This window comes from Alnus glutinosa, chromosome 2 (genome assembly GCF_958979055.1).
Source record: "Alnus glutinosa chromosome 2, dhAlnGlut1.1, whole genome shotgun sequence".
NCBI classification, from domain to species: Eukaryota; Viridiplantae; Streptophyta; class Magnoliopsida; order Fagales; family Betulaceae; genus Alnus; species Alnus glutinosa.
The window spans coordinates 29410777-29419043 of NC_084887.1; the positions used below are offsets into that span (position 1 = coordinate 29410777).

At 36.7% G+C, this 8267-nt stretch overlaps 1 pseudogene; it reads left to right on the forward strand.

Annotated features, from left to right (window-relative positions):
* The first annotated feature begins 240 nt into the window (after window positions 1-240).
* LOC133860469 (chloroplastic group IIA intron splicing facilitator CRS1, chloroplastic-like) overlaps window positions 241-8267 on the forward strand; it is a 16133-nt pseudogene continuing 8106 nt past the window's right edge.

Below are 8267 nucleotides of genomic sequence, written 5' to 3' on the forward strand. Positions count from 1 at the left end.
ATTCGGCAGGATCCGGAGGATTCCGGCATGAATCCGGCATTTTGGCCGGATTCGGTCAAACTTTCTTGTCGGATTCCGTCAACGGCGATCGAATGTTGTCGGATTCTGGCGACATTTGTCGAACTCTGATTTTTGCATTTTGTTATTTTTTCGTGCGAACCAAACATCAAAAAATATTTTCAAAAAAATCATTTTCTTAAAAAATATTTTGACTACGAAAACCAATTCTCGTCGAAACAAATGGAGAATAAGACACAAGGAAAAAACTTTTCGGAGGGTGAAGCCAAGTCTCTGCACAAGTCAGTACGTATTAATCGATGCAGAAATTGACGGTGTCATTAATGCTTTTAGATTTTCCACGAGAAGTCAAAAATGATGTCTTGGAATATTTCTTTAATTATCTTTATTTACACATGCTTCCACATGCTTTAATCATCTTTTATTGTCTTTGTGCTGCATCTACCTTTCACATGCTTTCCTACCCTCAAATAGAAAAAGCTATGACTTGAATCTCTTCTTCTTCTTCCTCAACTTGTCCAAACTTGAGGAACTATAGATAGTTGTTGATAGTTGTAATTAGTGAAACAGCAATGACATGTAGAGTCCCCTTGTGTTGCATAACTTGTCCAAACTTGAGGAACTATAGATAGTTGTTGATACATTGAGTTGTAAACAGCTATAGATAGTTGTTGATATATACATTGAGTTCTATGAAAATAAATAAAAAACAAGGGAGAAATCTTTTTAGAGGACTGATTGAAATGGCTTTATATAGTTGGTACAGAATTGGGTATTTGAAATTTCTGATAGAAGGAAGATTACTACTTATTTGTGTACATTGACTACTCTTTCAGAGGAATAGAAAAAGACAGAAATTTGTAGTGATTTCGAAGTGACTTGGGTGCTTGGTACATAAACTGGAGTTGAGCCGCCTAACGTTACAGAAAATTCTTCGGGCTTAGCAACTTACCCTCTGGTTGTTCTGCCACACGAACATGTGCTTTGTATATATATTACTCTTTTTTACTATACTTCATCTTGTCTCTTTTGTTTAAACAGAGGCTTATGATCAGTAGATTGATGGATGTGCTCTTTACGAACAAGCAAATGTTAAGATTCAATTGGATTGCAGCTACTTATTCTTGTTGGAGGTTTTGACTACTGAGATTGTGATATTTTTCTATTTGTCTGCATTAAGATGTCTAATTTTAGGGCGAAATTTTTTATTTCATATAATTAGATACTGCTTTTTATAATTCGTGGTAGCTTGGTAGGTTGAAATTCCTAATTCCTTGTCATGCTGCTACCTCATTTTAGATGTCATCATTTTTTATTATATATATATATATATATATATATATATATATATATATATATATATATATATATATATATATATATATATATATATCTGTTTTACTGTTTCTGATGGTTGCTTTTGTAATTATTTTTGTAAAAACAGATCAAGACGGGAGGCCTGGTTGTTTGGAGTAAGAAAAATACTCTCGTTGTCTATCAAGGATGTGGGTATCAGTCATCTCTGAATAGTTCTTTAAAGACGCATGAAGGGGTTGCTGGCAGTCGAGGGGTGCCTTATTACAAAATTAACTCCATGGAAAGTGGTTTAGATGAAAAGATGTGCTGAAAGGAAAGTGAGGGGAAGACTTTACCTAGTGCTGTCTTTTTATAAGAGGATTTGAATAGCCAACCAAATAGTGGATCTCTTTATGAGAGGGAAACAGATAGATTGTTGGATGGCTTGGGACCCCGCTTCATTGACTGGTGGATGCGCAAGCCTTTGCCCGTAGATGCTAAAAGAAGACAAGAAATGTGGAAGCTTTTGCTTAATTCATTCAGTAAACCAGTACAGCTTATATACGATTTTTACATAGAATCAGAAAAGAAAAATATGATACACTTATGAGGCAATACAAAATATAATTCTGATTGATTGAAGTCATAATTATGCTCCAACGGTCTCCTCCAAGTCTTTCCTTCTGTGGTGTCCCCATTCTATTTGTATTAGCCTTGATGAGCACGGCAGTCCATGATTTACGGGTGTGTGCTGCTTTCCAAAAAGGGTTGATTGCCTTGACAGTGAATTGGTCTGCTGATTTCCATATTGCCGATCTTGGTTTCCTTTGATAGCATTCATCACAACGAGATATGCGGCTGCATGTTGATTAGGTAATATTGTAGCTGGCTGATCCTTTCCCCAAGTCTTGTGATATTTTCCTTTGCTGGCTGCAGACTCATTTATTGCTGCAGTATCTTCAGAATCGTGGCTGCATGTGAATTGGTCCTCTTCAAGAGGTGCTGCCGTGGCTGCTACATCATGTTCTGCTGATGAGGTGGCTACTGCATCATGAATTGTTGCTGCATTGCTAGCTGGGGCATTACATAGTTTAACAGATGCGGACTTACTTCCTGAAGTGGTTCCTGGATTTACGCCTCCTTTTAGGCTTTGTCCGCCGCATGCTAGAGCAAAGCTGGCAAATGATGAATTGACATACTTGAGGAAGCTTGCTCACCCTTTACCTACTCATTTTGTCCTTGGTATTACCTTGCCTACTGTCATATGTCAGTTTTTCCCCAGAAAATATGATCTTCAGGAAACATATCATTTTATTTTTTTTGGAGGAATAAGCCAATTTTATAACCACAAACAAAAAAAAATCTGTACATTTCTGCAGAACCAGCAGAAAACAGACTAAGAAACAAACTTCAAAGTCTTACAAACTAAAACAACTCTCAACTTACAACAATGAAACAAAACTAAACTAAAATCTGAACGTCAATACCCCAATCACAGCAGATACTCTCATTTCCCTTAGTCCTTTTGAATTTTCCTTTCCCCATTACCCGACATCTTACATCTCCTTTTATTTTCTGCAGCAGCTGTTCTTCAGACAAAGGATTATTACTATGTCTAAGAGCATTTCTATTACGCCAAATATGATAGACATTAGCTCCAAATACTAGCCTACATACATGAGCTTTAAAAACTTTCCTTCTCCAGTTCTGCAGCCCTTCAAGAATCTCATCATCCCAACAAATAGGACTAGCCATACCACAAAGCTGCAGAATTGACCTCCAAGTTCTACTGTAGCTACAATTCTTCTACTGTGGCTACAAAAGAAGAAAAGATGGTCTCTATCTTCTACTCCATACCTACAGAACATACATTTTTTTTTTTTTTTTTGTCTCCCCCCTAATAACCCCAACTAAGCATTTTATCACCAGTCAACAACGCATTATGCATAGCCAACCATAAAATGAATTCATGCTTTGGAATTGCTAAAGGAAACCATACCACCACTCCACATCCGGATGTCTATCTCTAAGAGCTTCCCAAGTATCAGCACTACAATAAATTTCCACAAGAGAATCAGACCTTGCCGGCCCCCAAAACCACTCACCATCCGTTATAACCGTAGACAGTCTAGCATCAAGACGACTATGAGCATAATAGATTACTTGGTAACCAGACTCATCAAGCAAAACACCACTTGGATGCCACCAATCAGTCCAGAGATGGATCTTCCTACCATTGCCTACTCAAATTGCATTTTTTTTTTGCTTCCACTCTTAACTTCAATAACTTCCTCCAAGACCAAGAGCTTGACTGAGGAACATAAAACAAAAATCTGGATTTTGGAAATCATAATAAAGTGTTTTATCAAGTTTAGACATCTTCTGAATATTTCGGATGTAGCAGAGTAGTGGATTCTCATGTACCATCAACAACTTTTCGAGCATACCCATTGCCTGATTTAGTATATGATGTAACAAATGAGTTTAGTAATCTCATTTGTGCATTAGACATGAAAACATCTTAACTGGCGTGAGGTTAAATTTTGAGCAAGTGTGGCATAGAGTCTATCCTATTCAATGTGTTCATCCTTAAACCTAGTACTATTGCAGAGTCCAGACTCAGGGACTAAGAATAAAATATATGTACAATAGCCAATCTACATGTCACTGCCATTTAAATGAATTACTTCGATTCGTCCTTACCTCTGAATATACCTTGTGGACTTTGTTGGTGACATTCCAGAAATATACTCCTGAATATCAATGTGACACTTACGGACCTGAGTACTTGGTTTTACCTGTCTATATCATAAACAAACTTTGCTCTTTTGTAATTATACTATAACAATGTAAATTGCAATAAATATAATATAATCCATCACGAGAAAATTTGTCTTCATAAATAATACAAACGTATCAACATTTTGAAAAAGACGGAGAATGATCATGACGGGTCTATTTCAGGCACATAATTTATACTTTTATTATTAAATTTGAATCTTTCCATCATACTACATATTCTGGGTCATGCTAGTGGCGTGCATGCGCTTATCTGTGTAATCAAGACTTTAATTCCAGTTTTCCTTTGATTGTTAAAGGGAAAAACAGAAAACTTCAAGGCTTAGCTGCAGCCATCTTAAAACTTTGGGAGAAAAGTCTTATTGTGAAGATTGCTCTGAAGTGGGGAATCCCAAATACAAACAATGAGCAAATGGCATATGAACTCAAGGCAAGTTGGATGTAACATGGACTTTTGGGCTGTAGATAGGTCAGGTCTATGTATTTGTTCTGTTTCTTATAGGGCTGTATTCGAGCCGAGTCGAATCGAGTATTGAATGTTCAAGCTCGGCTCATTTAATTTTATTTCGAACACGAGTCGAATTCGAATTTATCATCGAACGAAATATTCTGTTCAAGCTTGGCTCGTTTAATTTTATTTCGAATACGAGTCGAGCTCGATCTTATCACGAGCTGCTCAATTAACTTATTTATTTCTTATATAAAGTAAATATCATGATTGTTTATATTTTCATAAATCCATATTAATCATTAATTAATCAAGTCTTATTAAAATTTTATCATCTGAGTTCATTAAATAAATTAACTTGAATCTTAAATAATATAATCTCGAGTTTATATGTATGTATATAAATTTATTATGCACATACACAAATTACATGTGTGCACACAAACACATATAACCACACATACTCACAAACACACTTATGTACACACAAATCTATAAAATTAAACTCACAACAATAATTCAAGCTATATCTATCATATTTGGATAATGATTCATTTTTACTTAAGATGTTCTTATTACAAAATTAAAATAATAGTAAGAAAAAATTGTAAAAATGAAGTTATACGAGTTTATACAAGCTTATCCGAGTCTATCCGAATCGAGCCGAGTTTATACGAGTATGTCTCGTTTAATATTCGAATATATTATTGTGTTCACGAACGGCTCATTTATTATTCAAGCCGAGACCGAATCGAGTTTAACCGAACCGAATCGAGCCGAGCTGACGAGTGGCCGAGCTCATCTTACACCCCTAGTTTCTTATATAAAAGGGGAAAGTCTGCCTGTCTTAATCATTGGCAGGCTTTAACAGGCATGTCATCTTCAGGTGACAGTAGGTGCATATTAATGGCCACCTTTGGGGGCAAGGTGGCTCCACCTCTTGATCTCCCTCACATGAATACCATCCCTGTCCAAGCACCATCGCTGCTGATTCATGTTTGTGGTGGTTGAATTACCACAGCATTGCAGCACAGCATATGGTAGCTGCTAGAATAATTCAACAGTGATCTGAGCACAAGAACACCTCTATTGATTTTGTTTTTATAAGTAAAACAAGAACACCTCTATTGATAGGCTGTTAGACTTGAATTTAGAAGTTTGGCTTCTGGAAGGATCATGGGGTAGGCTGTTAATGACTTGAAGTTGAAGCCATGCTCGCCTATGCACCTAGATCCATAAGCTATGTCTGTGATGCTGATTATCTATACTTGCCTATGCATTATGTCCGTGGATATACAAGTAGTTGACCATTGAATACTATTGCAGCATCTTACAGGAGGAGTTCTTTTGCTGCGTAATAAGTTTCTGATGATACTTTATAGAGGCAAGGACTATCTTCCTGGCAGAGTTGAAAATTTAATAGTGGAGAGAGAAACCGAGCTCAAAAGATGCCAACTTTATGAAGAAGGTGCACGGCTGAAAGCAATTGAAGCGATTTGTGTGGATAATGGATCAATGGAAAACACTAGCACATCTGGAACTTTATCAGAATCCCAGTATATCCAAACAGAGTTCCGGGACCTGAAAAATAGAAATACAGAGGGAGAAATCAAATTGGAAGCCGAAAAGCAAAGATTAGGGAGGGAACTAAAAGAGCAAGAGCGCAAGCTTTTCATTGTAAGGGTCTATTATAGGTTTGATTTCCCTGTTATCTTATTTCATTACACTGCTTTTTGTGAAAGATCCATTGTGGATTTGACAGCTTAATGTAAAGATAGAGAAGTCGATGAAGGAGTTATCAAAGTTGAATGGTGCATGGGCACCTGCTGAACAGGATGCAGACCAGGAAATGATAACAGATTGGAGAGAAAATGTTACCAGAAAATGGGACTGAAGATGGATAGTTGTTTAGTGCTTGGTAATGAAAGACTTGTCTAGATGCATAGTAGCTCTATCCTGTATTCTTTGTTCTCTATGGTAGTTAGAATTCTTGTTTAGGTGTCTTAAGTTTTAAACTATTGATTGGTCCAATATCAATTATCAAGACTGGAAGTAAGTTTTCTTCTTGGTATTAGAGTTGCTTATTGGGTGATAATAATTTGTGTGCATGATATACTTAATAACGAGTTGCCCAAAAAATGTGTTCTCACAATTAAAAAGTAGTCCAAGTTTTCTTTTGTTTCTGCCTAAGCATGCTGCATCCCAGTTATTTCTTTTTTCGTTTGTATGCTCTGTTTCATAGCAGAAAAATGTTATATTCGTTATATGTAGTTTCATATTGATGAGTAACCCTGTGAGCTCTTCTCGCTTCTTGTTACTTTTGCGTTAAAATACTCACCTGTTAAGATCTGAAATCAACATCCCGAGCTCAGTAATCACTGCTATAGCCTATAGATGGTCTACTGCTGAGCACGTAGACCTTTGTGCTTTTCCATGGACCTTTCTGCTCCGGAAGAGATGTTTTAACAATTTGCAGATGATTGTTAGAGAAAGTTGGGGCAGTGCTGCACTCATGACAAAATCCTTTAATTCTTCCACCAATTTCTATGTCAAGTTCCTTTGCTTTTTAATTCTCTCTTATTGAATATGTGGAACAGCCTCTTGTTTTAGAGTGATCATTTTCTGGGTTAGTAGTAAAGTTAGTTTCTGGTGCTGTAATTTGAAAGTAGATAGCGTCAACTATCTCAATAGATGCTGTTCTGAGTTGATCTGTATATTGTAACATCATTACTTGAATATCAGATATTACGGTAATCAGCTTGTAAAAAACTAGAGATTGTAAAGCCAGTCTGAGGATCTTTGTCGTATTAAATGTTTGCTTGCATATCTTGTGGGATTTAGCCCACTCTGGCATATGCTATTCTTTGTTAACAGTGCCTCTCGCTGGTTTTCTAAAAATTAAAATTGAGATGAAAAGTCCTTCTTCGTTGCCATCAAGTAGCTTTGGGCCATATTTTTTCTTAAAGAAAGTAATGAAGGGACATAAGAATTCCGTGTGGAAGTTGTATTAAGAACAAGCAGTTTTAGTTGCTGCCCAGTTGTATTAAGTTACTTTCTCTGCTCACACATATTTGTTTTAATGTTGGTTTCAGGCAGGCGTGGCGTCTTCGATGGTGTAATAGAAGGCTTGCATCAACACTGGAAGTACAGAGAAGTAGCCAAGGTGGTCACAATGCAGAGATTGTTTCGACAGGTCATTTATACCGGCCGCTACATTGCTTGAAGCAGAAAGTGGTGGAATTCTAGTTTCAGTGAACAAGCTAAAAGATGGTCATGCTATAATTATTTACCGTGGGAAGAACTACAGACGGCCTCTGAAACCGGTGCCCGAGAATCTTCTAACTAAGAGAGAAGCATTACATAGATCCCTTGAGATGCAGAGAATTGGAGTAAGTGAAGTTCTTGCTTTGTCACCATTTCACCATCTCCTGGTTCTCTGAGTATTTATGTCAATCCCTTTGTGTCATCATGTGGTTAGTGACTTTGATTTGAACAACCCTTTTTTTTTTTTCTTTGTCTCAGTCGCTGAAGTTTTTTGCTTATCAGAGACAGCGGACAATCACAGATTTGAAACGGAAATTGGTAATCTTGATAGTTAAGCTTATACTTGCATCCTTTTACAGTAGTATATATTGAGCTTGGCAAAATCCAAAATGAAGCAAGCTTTCTGTGTTTTCTCATGGATCATTTTGAACTGATATACACA